The sequence below is a fragment of the Neophocaena asiaeorientalis genome, unplaced genomic scaffold, assembly GCF_003031525.2.
Source record: "Neophocaena asiaeorientalis asiaeorientalis breed wild unplaced genomic scaffold, Neophocaena_asiaeorientalis_V1.1 scaffold19, whole genome shotgun sequence".
Taxonomy (NCBI): domain Eukaryota; kingdom Metazoa; phylum Chordata; class Mammalia; order Artiodactyla; family Phocoenidae; genus Neophocaena; species Neophocaena asiaeorientalis.
In genome coordinates this window covers 3470757-3491563 of record NW_020173388.1, presented here as the reverse complement: position 1 = coordinate 3491563, position 20807 = coordinate 3470757, and positions in this window count along the sequence as shown.

The following is a 20807-nucleotide window of genomic DNA, read 5'->3' as shown; positions in this document are numbered from 1 at the left end:
CTTTCTACTCATGTCCACTTCACCAGGGAGGCAACAACCTCCAGGCAAGTGCGGGGTGGACATAGAAGGGAATTGTTTCCCAGACTCAGGCAACAGCTTCAGTAGGGCGATTGTGAGGATTAGGTGGTATTTTTCTGTCCTTTTCCCTCTGAGGAGCTATATCTAACAACAGATAGATATGTCCATAGAACCACTCACCTCCTTGTAAATGTACACATAAGCATAGGATTTGTTTTAAAGTTCTGGGTTTGAATCTCATTGCTTTGGTTTAAATCACAGGTCCATCCCTGTGGCCAAGGTGTGGAAAACTCTGATGGCCAGTCCTGGATCATGTGACATATATATGAGGTGAGCATTGTCTACACCCTGTAAAGGTAAAGGACAGTGGTAAATCAGGGTTAATTACTTTAAGAAAAGGACAAAAAAATGCTGGATAGCAAAAACAAAAGCTATCTATAACATACTCTTCTTTTTTTTTTAACTCTTTATTGAGGTATAAGTTAAAGGCAGTGAATTGTACCAATCTTAAGTGTATAGCTGGATAACTTTTTACATATACTCTTGGGTAATCACCACCCAAATCAATATTTAGATATTTTCAGAACCCTCAGATTTTCCCTTGTGTCCCTTCCCAGTCATAACTCTGCAAAGATAACTCTGCAAAAAGGGTGTAGACACCATAGATTATCTTGCCTGTGCTTGAACTTCACATAAGTGGAATCATACAGTATATGTTCTTTTGTGTTTGTCTTCTTTCAACTCAATATTATGTCTATGAGATTCATCCATGTCATTATGTATAGCAGTAGTTTATTTTTTTCATTGCTGTGTAATATTCTGTTGTATAAAATACTATCCAATCTACTATTTTTTTAAATAAATTTATTTATTTGTTTTTGGCTGTGTTGGGTCTTCGTTGCAGTGCACGGGCTTCTCATTGTGGTGGCTTCTCTCATTGTGGAGCACGGGCTCTAGGCGCGTGGGCTTCAGTAGTTGTGGCATGTGGGCTCAGTAGTTGTGGCTCACGGGCTCTAGAGCACAGGCTCAGTAGTTGTGGTGCACGAGCTTAGTTGCTCCGCAGCATGTAGGATCTTCCCGGACCAAGGATTGAAACCCGTGTCCCCTGCATTGGCAGATGGATTCTCAACCACTGTGCCACCAGGGAAGCCCCTATCCAATCTACTATTGATGGACATTTGAATTGTTTCCAGTTTTTGGCTATCATGGATAAAGCTGGCCTGAACATGCTTGTACATGTCTTTTGGTGGACATAAGCACTTGTTTCTCTTGGGTGTTTACCCAAGAATGGAGTTACTGGGTCAAAGTATATATAAATATTTAGCTTTAATAGGTATTGCCAAACAGTTTTCACTCCTACCAGCAGTGTATGAGAGTTTCAGTTGCTACACAGTCTTGACAGCTCTGGGTTTTGCCAGTCCTTCTAATTACCTACTCTTCTTGATTTGTCAAATACCCTTCTATTATACAAAGAGATACAGATATTCACTAGTGGACTAAAACTCCCAGGCATGGGAAAGTTTCCATAGATCAACAGTTAGAGGTTGGGCTTCCCTGGTGGTGCAGTGGTTAAGAATCCGCCTGCCAATGCAGTAGACATGGGTTCGATCCCTGGTCCGGGAAGATCCCACATGCCGCAGAGCAACTAAGCCCGTGCGCCACAACTACTGAGCCTGTGCCCTAGAGCCCGTGAGCCACAACTGCTGAGCCCACATGCCACAACTACTGAAGCCCACGTGCCTAGAGCCTGTGCTCCGCAACGAGAGAAGCCACCGCAATGAGAACCCGTGCACAGCAACGAAGACCCAACGCGGCCATAAATAAATAAATAAATTTATTTAAAAAAAAAAAAACAGAGGTTGAACTTAAGTGCTTGGTCCTGACCCTAAGGGCAATAGGAACTCAGAAATGGGAGAGGTCAGCATGGACATGGCGTTAGGTGATAGATACAGCCTGGAATCATGCAGGGGGACGTGTAAGGTAAAAAGGAAAGAGGGACAAGGACAGTGCCATAGAGAACACTAGGCTTTAAGGGGTATGTGAACAAAAGTCACCCCAGGGAAGAAGACAGAGGAGCAGTTAAAAAGATAGAATAAAGCCAGAAGAAATTTATACTGTGTGAGGGCCATTTCTCCTTGTTCATAATGTATCCAGACCTCATAGAAGTGTCCGGCTCATAGCTGTTGCCTGAATGAATAAATAATCGAATGGAGTGGTGCCATAAAGATAAGGAGGCATTTCTAGAAGAGTACACACTCCAGTGCTGCAAAGAAGTCAATGATGCAAGATGAGAACTAAGTGTTCCCAGGCTGATAGGCACTTGAACAGGAAGCCCTAGGATAGCCTCAGCCACTTCATCCTGAAGGGCTCTGCCTGAGTTGCTCTCCTCCCCACGTAGATGAGGGTGTGCTCTCCCCAGTGTGACAATAGGATGCTCCTTCAATGGTGACTCTCACCCTCAAGGCCTCCCCAACTTCCACCCTCATATCCTAGAGCTGGGTCTCTGGGTTCCCAAGTTCCTACTTTGGTACATTGCTGAATTAGTTATCTACTGCTATGTATCAAAATACTCTAAAATGTAATGGTTTAGAACAACACACGTTAATTATCTCACAGTTTCTGGGGTTAGGAATCTGGACATGGCTTAACTGGGATCTCTGCCTGAGTCTCTCAAAAGGCTGAAATCAAGTTTCAACTGAGGCCGGATCCATTTCCAGCTCACTCAGTGGTTGTTGGCAGTCCCTCATGGGCTGTTGGATTGTTGGTCTCAATTCTTTACAGGCTGTTTGGCCCCAGGCTTCCCCCAGTTCTTTGCCATGAGGGCCTCTCCACCAAGGCAGCTTTAGCATCATCACAGCCAGCAAGAGAAAGAGTCTGCTAGCAAGACCAGAATCACAACCTTTTGTAACCTAATCACGATAATGATATCCTACCATCACTGTCATATTCTGTGAGTTATACACAAGTCACCAGGTCCAGCCCACTCTCAATGGGAAATGGATTACACAAGGGTGTGAAAACCCAGAGGTGGGGATCTTTGGGTTTCATTTTAGAAATCCGCCTATTACAACTGCCTAGAACCTCCATTCCTTCCCAAAAGTTAGGATCTGTTTTACTGAGAATAATTCTTCTCTGACAGTCATCTACGCCATCTTGGTTGAACCAAGGCAGAAAAATCTCATGACCTCAAATTTTCCTGTACTACTAATAGCTAATGCTTATGTAGTGCTAACTACATGTTGGGCTTTACATGAGCTTTACAAATATCAACTCATTTAATCCTCACAACAGCTCTCTGAAGTAGATACTCTTGTTAACTCATTTTGCAGACAAAGCAACTGAGTCACAGAGAATGAAGTATCTTGCCAAAGGTCACACAGCTATTAAGTGGTAGCAATGGGATTTGAGATCCAAGAGTTTGGTCCCAGAATTCCTGCTGTTAAGCTGGAATACAATATTGTCTAGTCTAAGCATGGTATGACATAAAACCAAAACATTAAAAACATAAAACATTAAAAGCTGTGAGCAGCCAAAACCGAAATTGCAACATTTAATTAGTATTAAAAGAGATTCAATCCATGCTATACAACAACATATTTTCTATCTCGGGGGCTTTCATTTATCAAGACTCCCCCTGTAAACGTGCCCTGAAGCCCAGCCCAAAGTATTTTTCTTTTTTTTTTTTTTTTCCTACTTCTCTCTTAGGTCCGTATTATATGGGTTGACTCGATCTTCTGGCTTCATTCTTTAGTATCTAGTCGATATAGTCCTTGACGTGAATTTTACAGAGAGAAGGGTAACCCTGAACTGGACCAAGCCATCAGAATTTTATCCCTTTTCCTAACTGTCCAGTCTGGTTTCTCTCTCCCTATTTCTGTATCAGAAGTAAAACAGGATCAGTAGATGGAATTCTTCTTAGAGAGTAGAGAAGGGGAAGAAGCTAAGCAGTAAAAAAAAAAAAACCTCTCTTTAGTTGGTGGAGGGTGTGGAGGGGAGAAAGGACAGTAGGGTAAGAACATGTAAGCTAATAATCTTGTCGTTGTCACATTCCAAGAGATACATGACTGTTGTGCTATGTTTTTATTATCACAGATGAGGGTGCCAAGCCTCATCCTGTGATGTGGGGCTGTCCAAGCAGAACTGAGAACCTGGGGAGGGGCGGGGAAGCTTCCTTCTCACAGCTCGCTCCTCTAGCTCTTTCCTCTGAGGCCGGGCTAAAGCACATGGAGCACCAAGGAGAATAAGAGATGTTTCCAGCTCTCCAAGCCCCTCTCCCAACCTACAGACCCGGGGTCCACACTTTGCTTCCAAGCCTGGGGTCTTTTCACCGGAAGATAGTGAGAGTTGATTTGGGAAAGATGAAGCATCCAAACTTCATTTTCTCTCCAAGTAAAACAAGGGAACTGACTTAAATCCTATCATAGTTACCTCAACAAAGCCTCTCCAATAGGCCCCTCTTGCCCATTCCTGCTGCCCACACCCTCGTTCGTAATTTCTTCCCGGATCCGCTTCAGCTGCTCCCTAAGTCATCCCCCACTTCCTGCCGTGCTCCACCTCAATCCCTTTCACATAACACTGCTAGTTTAATTTTCCCCATTACCAGTCTGATCAAATGACTTCCCTGCTCAAAATCTCTCAGTTGCTCTCCATTCCCTATAAATCTTCATCTGAACCTCAAGGCCCTCAAAGCCCTCTTTCTAGACTTATTCTTCTACGTGTATTATATGATCCGCCTAAAATAGATGACTCACTGATTGCCAAGCACGCTACACTTTGTTCCTCTCATTCCCCCTGCCTCTAATCTACTTTCCTCCCCTACCCCATGGTACCAAATGCAAAGACCATCTGGAAGGGTACCTCTCTTGAGAAATATAACCAGATAATTACAACTGAATGTAATTTCTGCCTTCTCTCATTTCCCATATTGTTCATTTGATCATCTTTATGGCATTTTTCTCATAGTAGCATATCTATATGCTACCCATTTATTAGAAAGTATATGCTTTGAGAGAAGAGGTGTTTTCTTGCTAATCTTCAAATTTCCAACAGTGCCCAATGAAGAGCCTTAAATGTTAAACATTCAATAAATAGTAGAAGTTTGAACTGAAATGAAGTTTGCAGGGCTGATATCTCTCCTGTCCTAATTTATTATCCAACTTATCATTTTACATCTTTCACTGGAATAAACAAAACACATTCCTTTGAAGAGGGAGGGCATGAGGGAGAGCACAGTAGAGGCCCTTGACCTGGGTCATATACATTCCATAGCATGAATTTCATCAAACTCCGTGAGCATTTAGTCTCGGTGTTACCTAGTGGACAACGCCTTTAACTAGCCTGACCTCATGCTTTGTGACCCTGTCACCCATCAGTGTGGGAGTGCGGCGTGTCAAACAGGAAAAGCATCTATATCAAATCAAGTCTGCAAGCATCCATTCAGTACGTACTAAGACCAGCACTCTGCTAAGTGCTGGGGAGAGAGGGATGAACAAGAAAGACATGGTATGGGACCCTCCGGAGTATAATTCCAGCTACCATGTACTGATAGCTTACTCTACTAGGCCCTGGACTTGCACTGTCTCACTTAATCCTCACAGCAATCCCTAGCATCACCCTCATTTATAGATGGGAAAATGGAGGCTTAAAGAGGTCAAGTATTGTGCCCTGGGTTAGCAGGTAGTGGAGCTAGGATGTAAACCTCGGGCTTATGACTTAGGTTCATTCTTAGAAGCACTAACTCTGCTTCCTCAGCATGCTTTTGTTAGGCCCCAAATAGATTCTTTCTTCATTCTTTGAGTCTTGCAATGTGACTTTGGGTGAAGTAATGTATAATATAAACAGTCTTGTCTTCCTTCGCCTCTGGAGCTTCCACATGTTCATAGAGCAATCTTGCTCTGGATTTCTCTGACATTCCTTCACCTACAATGCTCAGATTGAGAGAGCCCATGGACAGAGGCAGTGTCTGCTCATGTATCTTAAAGGTATCCCTCCCACCTTTCTCTGCCCTGATACTCTTGACTATGTATTTTATCCTTTTCTATTGTATAGGTTTTTGCAAATCTCCTCAAATCCTTTGTGGAACAGGTAATGTATAAGTCAATCAAATATGCCTTATGCCTATTGGCTGCTCAATATGTCACGTGAATGTAGACTCATTGATACTTGACACGTGAAGGAGCCTTAGAGCAGCGGTCCCCAACCTTTTTTGGCACCAGTTGCACGGAAGACAATTTTTCCACAGCCAGGGGCGGGGAAGGGGGGGTGGTTCAGGCAGTAATGCAAACGATAGGGAGCCATGGGGAGCCGCAGATGAAGCTTCGCTCACTTGCCTGCCATCACCTCCTAACAGGTACCGGTCTGTGGCGGCCCGAGGTGTTGGGGACCCCTGCCTTAGAGAACATCTTATCCAGTTTTCATTTTGTTCCATAGAGACACTTTTGGGGTTACTGGACTCCTCGCCTCCACTGCTTTGGAGCACTCTACTCTAAATATCTTTTGCATATAGAGCATCCCGGAACATTTCTTCTGAAAAATGGATTCTCTGACTAATAAAAGTTCAATGTTTTATTGGCACCCTTGTGCATTGCTGATGGGAATGTAAAATGGTGCAGCCACTATGGAAGACAATTTGGTGGTTCCTCAAGGAATTAAACATAGAATTATCGTATGATCCAGCAATTCCATTTCTGGGTACATAGCCAAAAGAAGTGAAAGAAGGGACTCAAACAAATACTTGCACACCCATGTTCAAAGTAGCATTATTCACAATAGGCAAAAGGCAGAAGCAAACCAATCAATGGATAAATGGGTAAACAAAATGCGGTATATACATACAATGGAATAGTGTTCAGACTTCAAATTCTGACGCATGCTACAACATGTGAACCTTGAACATAGATAAACCTTAAAGACATTATGGTGAGTGAAATAAGTCAGTCACAAAAGAACAAATACTGTATGATTCCACTTATATGAGGTACCTAGAATAGGCAAAGTCATAGAGACAGAAAGTAGAATGGTGAGTGTCAGGGTAGGGGAGAGGGAGGAATGAGGAGTTTCTGTTTAACAGGTATGAAATTTCAGTTGGGAAGATGAAAAAGTTCTAGAGATGGATGGTGATGTTTGCACAACCATGTGATTATATTTAATGCCACTGAACTATATACACTTCAAAATGATGAAAGTGATAAATTTTATGTTACATATATTTTACCATGTTTTTTTAAAAGTTCAAATTCTAAGTCAGACAGAAAAAGACAAATACTGTATGTGGAAGCTAAAAACAATCAATATTTTATAATAACTATAAATGGAGTATAATCTTTAAAAATTGTGAATCACTATGTTATACACCTGAAACGTCTATAATATTGTAAATCGACTATACCTCAATAAAAAAAAAAGTTCAATTTCTCATTTAATACAAGAAGAACCCACGTTTCAAGGTGAAGTGGCTTGTCCAAGGTCACTCAGCAAAGCGAGGAGCACAGTTGAGAGCAGCAGAACCCAGGGCTGCTGGCCGTCAGGCCAAGGCTCTCCCTGTTGTAACATACCCCCTCCTCTCCGGGAGGAAGGGTCCAAAGGAGACCCCAGGGAAACTCTGGAGATCATCACCCTCTAGAGCCAGGAAGTGTTTCCACAGCAGCCCTTCTCCCTTGCCCGTGGCCTTGTTATCTTCATTCTACTCTCCTCTCCCTTTTCACCCTGAACTGAATGTTCTTTTTTTTTTTCTGCTGCACAGCTTGTGGGATCTAATTCCCCACCAGGGATGGAACCTGCCGCCCCTGCAGTGGGAGTGCGGAGTCTTAACCACCACACTGCCAGGCAAGTCCCTGAACTGAATGTTTTTGATGGTCAATGCAAGTAAGGTCCTCACGGCAAGGCCCTGGAGAAACAAACACAGATGGAATGGCTCCAGTGAAAATGTATGTGTCGATGGGAGTTTTCCTGTTTTTTCCAACTCTCTTGGCTCTTGTTGGGATTCCTTTCAAAGTGGACTTTCCAGCCCCAGGTTGGCTCCCAAGTTAAGAGTTTTATTTCTCCATGTGCATCTCTCCTGAGCTTGCTGGTTGTCTCCTGTGGACGCTCCTGGCTGCCACGCTCCGGCGGCTCGGTTGAGCTTGAGCAGTGCCTGCATTTCTGGAGAAGCGTGCCCTGGCAAGCTCTGAGGGCACATCCTGTCTGACTGGGAGAGGGCACACCCTTGAGAAACAGGTTGTTTCACCCATTGAGAAAACATCTGCTCCCTTAGAGTGCTCAGTGTACCAGGGGAGAGACCTCAGAGAGACCCGAGTCAAGACTTTGTTTGGTTTTTGGATGGATGAAAGGCTTAGCCCAGGGCAGGAAGGCAACAAAACATGTTGAGAGTTTGAAAACCACTCTGAGAGCTAAGATGAACCTTCCACCAATACAGCAGCTAGTGCCCTACAGGGAAACAATTCTTTCAGTCTTTGCTCACCAAATATATATTGAGCACCTCCCACGGACTGGATACTGTCTTAGGAGCTGGTATATGCTGGTGAATGAGAGAAATAAGTCCTCTGCCTTCATGGAGTCTACGGTCTAGTGGAGGAAGCAGAAGCTAAGTAAGGAAACAACTAAGTAAATAAGAACGTTATAAACTAAGACGTACTAGGGAGGAAACAGTGAGCTTGATGGCAGGTAAAAGTGGCAGGAGCAGAGGTTATGCTGCTACTTTACATGAGATGGTTAGAGAAGGCCACACTGAGAAAGCGACCCTAAGCTGAGACCTGAAACATAATAAGAAGCTGAATCTATGAAAAGCCAGAGGAGCAACATATGCAAAGGCTACAAGAAAGGAAGGGGGTGGCATGTGTGAGGACCAGAAGGGTCACCAGTGTGGCTGGAGGACGGGGAGTGGAAGAGAGATAAGAGACCAGGACATGCAAGTCCTGCTGGGCTACAGTAAGGAGTCTGGCTTTTATTCTAAGGAAAGTAAGGAAGCCTTTGAAGGTTTAAACATAGATGGATATCCACACATGTCAGGTCTGTAGTCCTCCGCTCTACCAGCTGAGCTCTCAAAGGGTGCATGGAAGGTTTTAAACATAGATGGAATTGGTTGTGAACAGACCTCACCTCCTTGGCTGAGACCTCCTTATCCTGACCATTTAACTCTCCAAATTACTGGGCCCCGGTTTTGTTTTTTTTAATATAAATTTATTTATTTTATTTTTGGTGGCGTTGGGTCTTCGTTGCTGTGCGCGGGTTTTCTCTAGTTGTGGTGAGTGAGGGCTACTCTTCGTTGAGGTGCGCGGGCTTCTCATTGCGGTGGCTTCTCTTGTTGCGGAGCACGGGCTCTAGGCACGCGGGCTTCAGTAGTTGTGGCTTAGTTGCTCCGCAGCCTGTGGGATCTTCCTGGACCAGGGCTGGAACCCGTGTCCCCTGCATTGGCAGGCAGATTCTTAACCACTTCACCACCAGGAAAGCCCTGGGCCCCAGTTTTAAATAAGCCCTTCTCTGCCCTCATGCTAAAGGGTAGAAACTGGGCTGTCAGAAATTCCAGAGACCCATGAGATTCCTGAAAGGCCTGGGCCATGTTAAATCAACTTTCCTAAGTTTCCATCCCTTTGTCTGCTTTTAAGGTGTTGGAATTCAGCATTAAAAGCCTCCTCTTGTCTGAGACCTGACAAAGCAGAAGAGAAGCACAGAGCATATCACTGATCTCACTACATCTGAAATAAAGATCAAGCCAGCTGCTCTTTAAATTCAAAGTGCAGATTTCCTTTCCTGCCTCCTCTCATTTAACAACTAAAGTTAAGCAACAGGCATTGAACTGGTGAATGACACATTCATCAAAAATCTACCTGGGCGTATTTTCATTATTTATTTACCAAAGCTACAATTAACGCTAATTAAGGCTCATCCATCTTCTCCCCATTGCCCCACCCCACCCACAGAGAAAAACCCAACCCACTCCCCACCTGTTACCCAGAAAAATAGAAACTGCTTTATGAGGGCATGTGGACCCAGAGCCCTCTTACAGAGTCATCATCTGTGTTTTGTTCCATATACTGGCCTGGACGGTGGAACATGGAGAACAGGTTGACATCCGTAAGAAATGTAGGGAAAGTGTCTGTCCCAGCTGGAAAGGTGGGATTCTGGCCCGTTTTCCTTCCTACTGACGGATTGTCTTTCTTTGGCCCGTTAAAGGATTCCTGGCTCCTGCTTGACTTCTTTCTTTTCTTTCATTTGTCCCATGAATATTTATTGAGCAGTTAATATAGGTCCTGCAAAAATGTCTTGTATGAGTCTTCTCTGGAATGATACAGTAGAAAGGGCATGAATTCTGAAGTTAAAAGACTTCACTGTTGGGCTTCCCCGGTGGGGCAGTGGTTGAGAGTCCGCCTGCCGATGCAGGGGACACGGGTTCGTGCCCCGGTCCGGGTAGATCCCACATGCCGCGGAGTGGCTGGGCCCGTGAGCCATGGCGTCTGAGCCTGTACTCTTGAGGCTAGGAGGTTTCACTTGCCTGGAGCAAAACATTTTACTTCCCAAAGTTTTGGTATCAGCTCTGGCAACCTAAAGGCTGCTCTGAGGATCAGCTATAGTGATGAGTATGAAAGCTCTGTAAGTTATAAAGTACTGCAAAATAACAGTTGGTTTTTGAGGATATCGCATTTGTTTTAAGACGGATCTCCTCAGGGTCACTTACAACCTCTAGCCAGGGGAAGCTCATGGAGGTTAAGCTTGACTTGTACATGCCCCATCCAAGGCCCATTGAGCAGCCCTAACAATGTATTCCAATGGTCTCACGTCTTTATAAAGTTTGGGAAATAAGGATATTTTAACAGCAACGGTTTAAGACGACTGTGTCTTTCCTCTCCGACTTTCTCACCATCAATCTTTTCCTACTGAACAGTGATGTGTGGCAGTAGGCATTTTTGGTAACTGGCTAAAGAGAAGTTGAGTTGAGGATACATGAAGTTTGGACTGACTGGCATATATATCTGTGATTTGTAGTCACTTCCAGGTTTGGTCATGTTATCACAGGCCTCCTGGTGTAGAAATGGCTTCTAAGAATACTCCTGACCCTCCCATGCCAACTCATTGGGCACCATAACATAAAAGTGCAGAGCCAAGGGCAAGATAGTGGTATGAACATGTCCCAAGGTACCCAACACCAGAGATAGATGTAAGTAATGGAGGAGAAATCAGGTTTGGAAAGTAGGGGACCAAAAGCTAGTCTTCAGGAAGTTCTTCCAATCATTAGATGTGTACAGTTGTAAGTGGAAGGCTCAGTTCTCATCGAAACTTACTTAAAAGTTTGCTACTTCAGAAATATACTTGATGGTACCATGTACACAATTGTTAATGCATCATATATTGTTTCTTTTTTGATGGAAATCTTGCAAAATAGAATTGATCACAATTCCTAGGTTTATAGGGCATACACCTGTAGCAGTATTGTCAATGGCAAACACATCTGTGTATGAAGACTCGTGTTTTATGCATCAGATCAAATCAGATTACCTCTTAGCCTACTGGATGCTTCTTGTGCTGACAAAGTCTATCAGTTGATGAAAACAAACACAACATTACCATAGACACAGGAAAATGGCCCGAAGAAGCAAGTGTTCCTGTATCAAAAGTCCCATACACATTCCATTAATAAGTCACTGTAAGTAATGTAAAAATAATTTGATTACATAATTATGGAGATCAATACAAGAAGCAATTTTAAATTGCTCTTCTGTATACCTTAATTTCAGATTAATTTTGTGTATTTTTTGACAATTACTATGATTTCTTTCCTCATTCTAAATAAACATTTATTTTGTGTTCTTGATACATAGTTAATTTTGTATTCGTTTTTTTTAAAGAAGGCTCCCAAATTGTATAAGCTTCAGGCACATAAAAGCCTGGATCTACCCTGCCTGACCAGTGCAAAATGTGGTTACTCCACCATGCCATAAACACGAGTCCAGTATCCCTTCCCTACTCACTGCTCCCCCTTCACCAAGAGCTCCAAGCCCAGCCATACACATTGCTGATCCTAGGACCTTCCACCCAGGACCAGAAGCAGAGCATCCCAGAGTCTGCTAATGAAAAGATTCTCATTAGCGAGCTCCTGAAAGTAAGGGTTAGGGTAGGGTGCCAAGAGAGGCTAAGGAAGGAAGAAATATGCAGAGGTTGCCAAGGCAAATGCCTCTCAGATAAAAGCCATATAGAGCCATCTCACAGTAAAGATATTAAAAGATTGTTTACACATCTCATCCTGCACTAATATTTCAAGTGGTGTAGAATGCTAGTTGTCTGCCAAAATCCATCTCCCCCTCTTCCATAGACGTAGATTTTAGGCCAAGCATAGGGACACTTGTGTAGAGATTCCACTTCCCAGCCTCCTTTGCAGCTGGCTGTAGCCCTGTGGCTAAGTTCACCAGTGGAACATGAGCAGGAGAGATGTGTGTAACTCATACCTGGTTTTCTTTTTTAAAAAAATTGCTTCCCTGGACTTTCTCCTCTCCCCTCCCTGCCAGCTGGCAAGTGACAGGTCTCACGTTTAAACATGTGGATGAGAACAATGCACTGAGCCAGAAGTTCCCAAACTTTCCAGTTCATAGCATCCCCCTAGTGTCTCAGTAATTTTATCATGGTGCTCCTGGGCCAAAAGAAAGAATAGTTCTGTATTTTAAGTAGTTTTGTCCAAACAACCTAACAAGTACTTATGTCCTAACCACTTAGTGTCAAGAACTGTAAAGAGTCTGAGGTTTTATCCTATTTGTAAACTAACAAGTTAGCCAGCAACAATTTCATGGGTGTTGGCAGAAGACAGGACTCTTGGGTCAGAGACAATGGAATGCATGACTCATGGCAAGAGCAATAGTCAGCGTGTCAGCACTGGCTTTGGTTTCCTGAGCCCCAGTTCCTACGGGGCTCTGTGAAGAGGGTGGTGTGACACCTGGCTAGGCAGCAGGTTGCATTACAGGAGAGGTGACCTGAGTCTCTCGTTACCAAGCTTTGGCAACCTGAATCTTTTTTAACGGATAGTAAGCCTGCCTGATCTTTGCCCTAGAGGGAAACGTTATTTCTTTTTTAAAAAAATTTTTTTATTTATTTATTTTTGGCTGTGTTGGGTCTTCATTTTTGTGCGTGGGCTTTCTCTAGTTGTGGCGAGCGGGGGCCACTCTTCATCACGGTGCGCGGGCCTCTCACTGTCGTGGCCTCTCTTGTTGCGGAGCACAGGCTCCAGATGCACAGGCTCAGTAGTTGTGGCTCACGGGCCTAGTTGCTCCGCGGCATGTGGGATCTTCCCAGACCAGGGCTCAAACCCGTGTCCCCTGCATTGGCAGGCAGATTTTCAACCACTACACCACCAGGGAAGCCCAAGGGAAACGTTATTTCTATTATACTAAACAGTAAGTAGACCCACCCACCCTTTGTTCCAGAGACAGTCACTATCTCTGTCTTCCAAGCCTATTAGTTATACAAGCATCCTTAAAAAGATAGCCTGGATCAAAGGCAGTCATTGCCTCTGCTTACAACATGTGCAAAACCATGAGAGATCCATGGAGAATTGTCTCCCAACATTTAGTAGACGTTTGTAACAAATAATATGCATAAATTAAAAGAGAAAATTTTTACTTTAAACAACTGCATTCACTTGATGATGGAATGTGTATACCTATGGGGCAACTGCACAACTCCTCAAACCTTGGAATCAGATTGGACACCACCACCCCATTCCCTGTTCCACATTGATTTTCTTAGAGGACTTGCTTTTTATCACGGCAACCACCAAAAACCTAGATTCAGAAATATGTCATCACAAGGAAAGCAGTGCTATCTGATGTTGAAACTGTGAAGAACCTCAAGCTAGTAGTTTATGTGGTGTATATCAGATGTTGAGGATTACTGTGTTTTTCTCAAAAATCTGACACGTCCCATGGTGCTCCTGTGAGCTCACTGAGGCACTTTGGGACAACTTGGGAACTGTAGCCCTAAGCAGTGGTGGAAGAAGCACTGATTCTGAATGACCGCACAGAGTAGCGCTGTCTTGGTAGCCTAGAGTAAATGGTTGTTATATCAGAGAGAAATAAACTTCTGTCCTCTTCCAGTCAGATCTGTGGATGTTTTTGTTGCAGTAGCATAGTCTCTATCCTAACTAGTACAATCTCCTAATAAATCTGGCTGCATCTCATAATGTAGTATTTGATGACATGTCCTTACATTGTGAAAACAGTATTCACTATGTGTTTCTTTTGTCTTTCCACCCTCAGTCATCACCTCAGTCCACATTTATTGAGCCCCTGCTATGCCCTGGCAGTGGGTTAAATCAAATCCAAGTCCACTTCTATGTTCCTCAGACCCCTCAGCTGCAGGCCAGCTGCTCTTGACCATTCAGCCACATCTAAGCAAGTCCCCTCCCCATTTAGTATATAGGGTCTGGAAGTTGCATTGGCGCTTTACTTCCAGGAGTAGCTGGTGTGCCTTCATTGCTGGCTAGGCTTGGACCTGGAACTCAATGAGGAGAACTTGGGTGATCTGAACTGAAACACGTGCATCAGTCCTTTTTGGCCAGTCTGGTTAGAGCTAAGAACCTTCGGACCGAAAGCCAATCTGACACATCCAGCAAGACACAGAGAATGTGTCCAGAAAGAAGCAGGCAGGCAGCAAGATAGAAGGTACTTGTTTTCACTGCCTAGTGCTGAGCTGGCCTGAATTGCTGCTGGGGTAGTGAGCACTGTGTGTGTCTGTGAAAAAGGGAAGCAGGAAGGAGAACAGACTCTTGGTCCGTCAGTGATTGAAGGGAGAGAAGAGCCCAAGAGCTGGCCTTGGGTAGCATTGGGATAAGCAGGCCCTATGTCCACTCACTATTTTGCAACCTGGGGCTCACACACACTTGGCTAGGCTTGGACCTGGAACTCAATGAGGAGAACTTGGGTGATCTGAACTGAAACACGTGCATCAGTCCTTTTTGGCCAGTCTGGTTAGAGCTAAGAACCTTCGGACCGAAAGCCAATCTGACACATCCAGCAAGACACAGAGAATGTGTCCAGAAAGAAGCAGGCAGGCAGCAAGATAGAAGGTACTTGTTTTCACTGCCTAGTGCTGAGCTGGCCTGAATTGCTGCTGGGGTAGTGAGCACTGTGTGTGTCTGTGAAAAAGGGAAGCAGGAAGGAGAACAGACTCTTGGTCCGTCAGTGATTGAAGGGAGAGAAGAGCCCAAGAGCTGGCCTTGGGTAGCATTGGGATAAGCAGGCCCTATGTCCACTCACTATTTTGCAACCTGGGGCGCTCACACACACACACACACACACACACACACACACACACACACTGAGCTAGGAATGGGCCCTGATACCCTCCAGTTCTGCAGCATGGAGAGAAGAGAATGCTGAAAGAGTTTCAGTCTTCCCACACCCAAAATGAGTGACATTTTAATGTACATTGATCGCTAGTAAATTTGATCCGATAAGAGTCCTAGAGGGACTTCCCTGGTGGCACAGTGGTTAAGAATCTGCCTGCCAATGCAGGGGACACGGGTTTGATCCCTGGGCCGGGAAGATCCCACATGCCGCGGAGCAATTAAGCCCCTGCACCACAACTACTGAAGCCTGCATGCCACAACTACTGAAGACTGCACACCTAGAGCCCTGCTCCGCAACAAGAGAAGCCACTGCAATGAGAAGCCCGCGCACCACAATGAAGAGTAGCCCCCCTCACTGCAACTAAAGAAAGCCCATGTGCAGCTATGAAAACCCAACACAGCCAAAAAAATTTTTTTTAAGTCCTAGAATTTGAACAATCCATACCAACTTTCTTCTTCTTTTTTTCTTTTTTTTTTTTTTTTTTTGTGGTACGTGGGCCTCTCACTGTTGTGGCCTCTCGCGATGCGGAGCACAGGCTCCGGACGTGCAGGCTCAGCAGCCATGGCTCACGGGCCCAGCCACTCCGCGGCATGTGGGATCTTCCCGGACCAGGGCACAAACCCGCATCCCCTGCATCGGCAGGCGGACTCTCAACCACTGCGCCACCAGGGAAGCCCCCAACTTTCTTCTTGATGGCAGCACAGGGAAGAGGAGAAAGTTGATGGAGGGGGTGCTTTGCCTCTCTTGAAGCATGTTCTGTGTAATACTCATGGACTTATTATAGTAGGAAGAGTCCATTTACCTAAGGATCTCAGAAGGGTTGAAATAAAGCAAGATTTTAGGTAAACTTTGAATAAATGAGAAAATTTGTCTTTGATTTCTGGTTTCAAAATCCACTGTTATATGTTATCATTTTTTAACTTGTAGATTGGCTTAAAATACTGTTTTATTGGAAATACTTCTATTATTTTATTGAAAGATAAATATACAACCAATAAAAAGAATCAAGCAGTACAACTCTTAGCCAATAGGACAGGTGAAAAGTGACATCTTGTTTGTTTTTGGCTGCATTGGGTCTTCATTGCTGCACGCCAGCTTTCTCTAGTTGTGAGGACCGGGGGCTACTCTTCATTGTAGTTCACAAGCTTCTCATTGCAGTGGCTTGGGCTTCTCATTGCCATGGCTTCTCTTGTTGCAGAGCATGGGCACGCAGGCTCAGAAGTTGTGGCTCGCAGGCTGCAGGGCACAGGCTCAGTAGTTGTGGGGCACGGGCTTAGTTGCTCCGTGGCATATGGGATCTTCCCCGACCAGGGGTCAAACCCGTGTCCCCTGCACTGGCAGGTGGATTCTTAACCACTGCACCACCAGGGAAGTCATGTGATATCTTGCTTTTATTTGCACTACTTTAATGATGAATGAAGTTGAGCAGCTCTTCCAATGTTTAAAAGCTTTTTCTGTGAACTGCCTCTTCACATCCTTCATCCATTTCTTTTCTTTTTATGCTATTGGTATTTTTCTTATTGTTTTGTAACAGTTCTTTGTATATAAAGGAAATTCGCATTTTGTCTGTCATAACTGTTTTAAGTATTTTTCTGGGATCTTTTACGTTGTTTAAGGTATTTTTTCCATGCAGAATTTTTTTTTTTGCCTGTGCCACATGACATGTGGGATCTTAGTCCCGTGACCAGGGATTGAACCCATGGTCCCTGCAGTGGAAGCATGGAGTCTTAACCACTTGACCACCAGGGAAATCCCCACCATGCAGAAATATTTGATAATTTAATGCTTTTTTTTATGAATTCAAGGTAACATGTCTTTTTCCATTCTGGGATTTTAAATAATTTTTCCAGTGTCTTCTTCTAATAATTTATAGGCTAAACTCTTTAGGTTTGCATCTGTTCTCCATTTGGAATTTGTTTCAGTGTATAGAATTCACTGGAGACTTAGCTTTGCTTTTCTTCAGGTGGCCAGCCAGTTGCCCCAGCACCATTTACTTAAAAATCCTTGTTTCTTATGATTTGAAATGCTACCTTTATCATAGCCTAAATTTTCACAGTTTTGGGTTGATTTCAGAGTTCCCTTTCCTGAGGCATTCGTTTGACTGTCTAGTCAGAGTCCAGTACCAACCTACTTTAATTAGATAGCACCTATATTAAATTAAAAATACATATTATTTATCAGATGTACAAAGATAATAATAGCTTACATTTATTAACACTTGCACTGAACCCTATGCAATTGCTGATTTTTTTTTTTTACTGTTTATTAATTTCAAATGGCTCAACCTGAGATATTCAGGTTCATTGCTAAGCACTTTACAAAAATTAATTCACTGAATCTGCACAACAACCCAAAAGTACATATTATTACGCTCCTTGTATTATAGATTATGTAACTGAGGCACAGAGATATTAGGTAATTTGCTCAAAGTCACACAGCTAGAAAGTAGCAGAGCCGTGATTCTAATTTAGGTACTCTGAAGCCATAGCTTATGCTCTTAACTACCATACTTTACAGACTCTAAAGAAAAAAAAAAACAGGGAGGGAAGCTGTCAATGTGCAGTGTAGGCAGGGATGTAAGAAAAACACTCATTAAATATATAAATTGTTACCAATTTTCTAAAAACTAATGTTTCAATGTGCATCAACATTTAAAATACACCTACCTTTGACAGCAGTTCAACTCCTAAGAATTTACCATAATGATCTAAGAGTTCAGAGACACAGAGGAGTGTCTATTGGGATGTTCACACTTTACCACGGTGCTCTGCTTCTTGATCTCTTCCCCAGTAAGGGTTAGGAGCACCTCAATTTGTGAACGTCATGATTTTGCCCTAAATTGGCCCCGGTCTTGTCTCTATGAATGTTAAATATGCATGTTTAACATGAATGTTTAAACGATATGTAACGGATAATCTCATGCTGTCATTAGAGCGAGAAACTGCCTCCCCAACAGACCAAATCTCAAACCATTTTTCTACGAACTGAAAAGAGAAAAAGTTTTTGACCTGAGGGCTTATCTTTATGTGTAAAAGACATAGGAGGTGAGACACACTTGGTTAATTTTAATCAAGCTGTTATAATGCATGATATCAAAAAATTTTTAAACACATTTATTGTTAATGAATTTGAAGAGCAAGTACTTGAAGAGCAAGTGACAACTAAATTCAGAAATGAACATTTTATTCCACAATAATTCTTTGCACTTAAAGCATAAGCTCACTATTAAATTACTCAGTTGTTTCCCACACGGACATCAAAGGATTAGAATATGTTATCAATGTTACCTGGGAAAATTATACTTACGTTCTTGCTGAAATGTTTATGACCCAACTACAGATGAAGAATTTCTACTTTTCTTCATTAGCTGGAGGTAGCTTAAATAAATTTCTCTATTCCTAGTTTTTCAATGGCAAAAGCTGGAAAACCATTAGACTTGGCAGGCAGAGCAAATGGCCTTGGGATTGGTCCAGGATAATGGTTCAGTCGTGGGGTCAGAAGGACTAACTGGTGCTTCTGGCTCTGCACCACTCCCTGCAGCCCCTCGTCTCCCAGGTCATGGGCGTCATTCAACCTGCTTCTCTGCCCTCACAGTCCCATCCTGTGGGGCATTTGGTGGTTTACTGAATCTGGGTTCTCTATAAAACAAATACATTTATTATTATAAGTCAATATATTTTTTAAAGATAAGATTTTTTTTTTTTGCGGTGCGCGGGCCTCTCACTGTTGTGGCCTCTCCCGTTGCGGAGCACAGGCTCCGGACGCGCAGGCTCAGCGGCCATGGCTCACGGGCTCAGCCGCTCTGCGGCATGTGGGATCTTCCCAGACCGGGGCACGAACCCGTGTCCCCTGCATCGGCAGGCGGACTCTCAACCACTGCGCCACCAGGGAAGCCCCAAGATAAGATATTTTTAAAACATAATTTTTTCATTAGAAAATAGTTTACTAATGTACTGAGAGTCCTATGAAATTAGTCCCTGTTTTGTTAGAAACATATTACTTCTAAATATAGGTTGTTGCTAAATGTCTATCTTAGGGTACAAGTAAAAAAAAAGTTGTTATTTACATAATGGAATACTACTACACAAAGAAAGAATAAGGACACTCAAAATACGGATACAAAAATTTCTCTGAGGTATATTGTAAAACAAAACAACAGCAAGTTGCAAAAATGTGTGTATAACAATGGAATATTAATTAAGCACTAGTGAGAATGACTAAATTACAACTACATTTGTCAATATGGAAGAATCTCACAAACATAATGTTGAGAGAAAGAATCCAGGCACAATCTTACTGAATAATTCCATTTATGTAAGGTATACATAGACTGCAAAAGTAACGCATGCTGTTAAAAGTCAAGGTTGCCCTATTTATATAAATATAGCAAAAGTATACTGTTAAAAATGAGAATAGTGGACTCTTGAGGAATGTGGTGACTGGAAGGGACATTGAGGACATTGAGGGGGCTAAGGGGTTCAGGTAGTGATGTTTCTTGATCTCAGTACTGGTAACATAAATATGTCCAGTGTATGAAAATTAATTGAGGTGTGCATTCCTTTTTGGTTTTTTTTGTTTTTGGCCACACTGCACAGCTTGTGGGATCTTAGCTCCCCGACCAGGGATTGAACCCGGGCCCCAAGCAGTGAAAGCACCGAGTCCTAACCACTGGACCACAAGGGAATTCCCTGCATTATTCTTTATGTTATTCTTCAGTTAAAAGGTTTTTAAATTTTAAACTGTGCATAGGATGCCACCATTTGTGCAGAAAACATCTCTGGAAGTATAATAAGAAACAAACTGCCCCTCTGTTTCCTGTGAATAAGCAAACTGTATAGTACGGAGAGAGACTGGATGACTGGAGGATAGAAACAAGAGGAAATTTTCATGTTTACACCCGTTTATACTTTTTGACTTTTGAATCATTTGAGTGTATTACCTATTCAGAAAATTAACTTTTTTCTGATAGTTTTTTTTTTTTTCCAATAGCTTTTTTTTTAAATTAATAAATTTATTTATTTATTTTTGGCTGTGTTGGGTCTTCGTTGCCGTGTGCGGGCTTCTCATTCTGGTGGCTTCTCTTGTGGAGCACGGGCTCTAGGTGCGCGGGCTTCAGTAGCTGGGCTCAGTATTTGTGGCTCATGGGCTCTAGAGCGCAGGCTCAGTAGTTGTGGCACAGGGGCTTAGTTGCTCCGCGGCATGTGGGATCTTCCCGGACTAGGACTCGAACCCGTGTCCCCTGCATTGGCAGGCGGATTCTTAACCACTGTGCCACGAGGGAAGCCCCCTGATAGCTTTTTAAAAATTATTTTAAGAGTAAATTTACACTGACCAGGGACTTCCCTGGTGGCCCAGTGGGTAAGACTCCATGCTCCCAATGCAGGGGGCCTGGGTTCGATCCCTGGTCAGGGAACTAGATCCTGCATGCCACAACTAAGAAGTCTGCCTACTGCAGCTAAG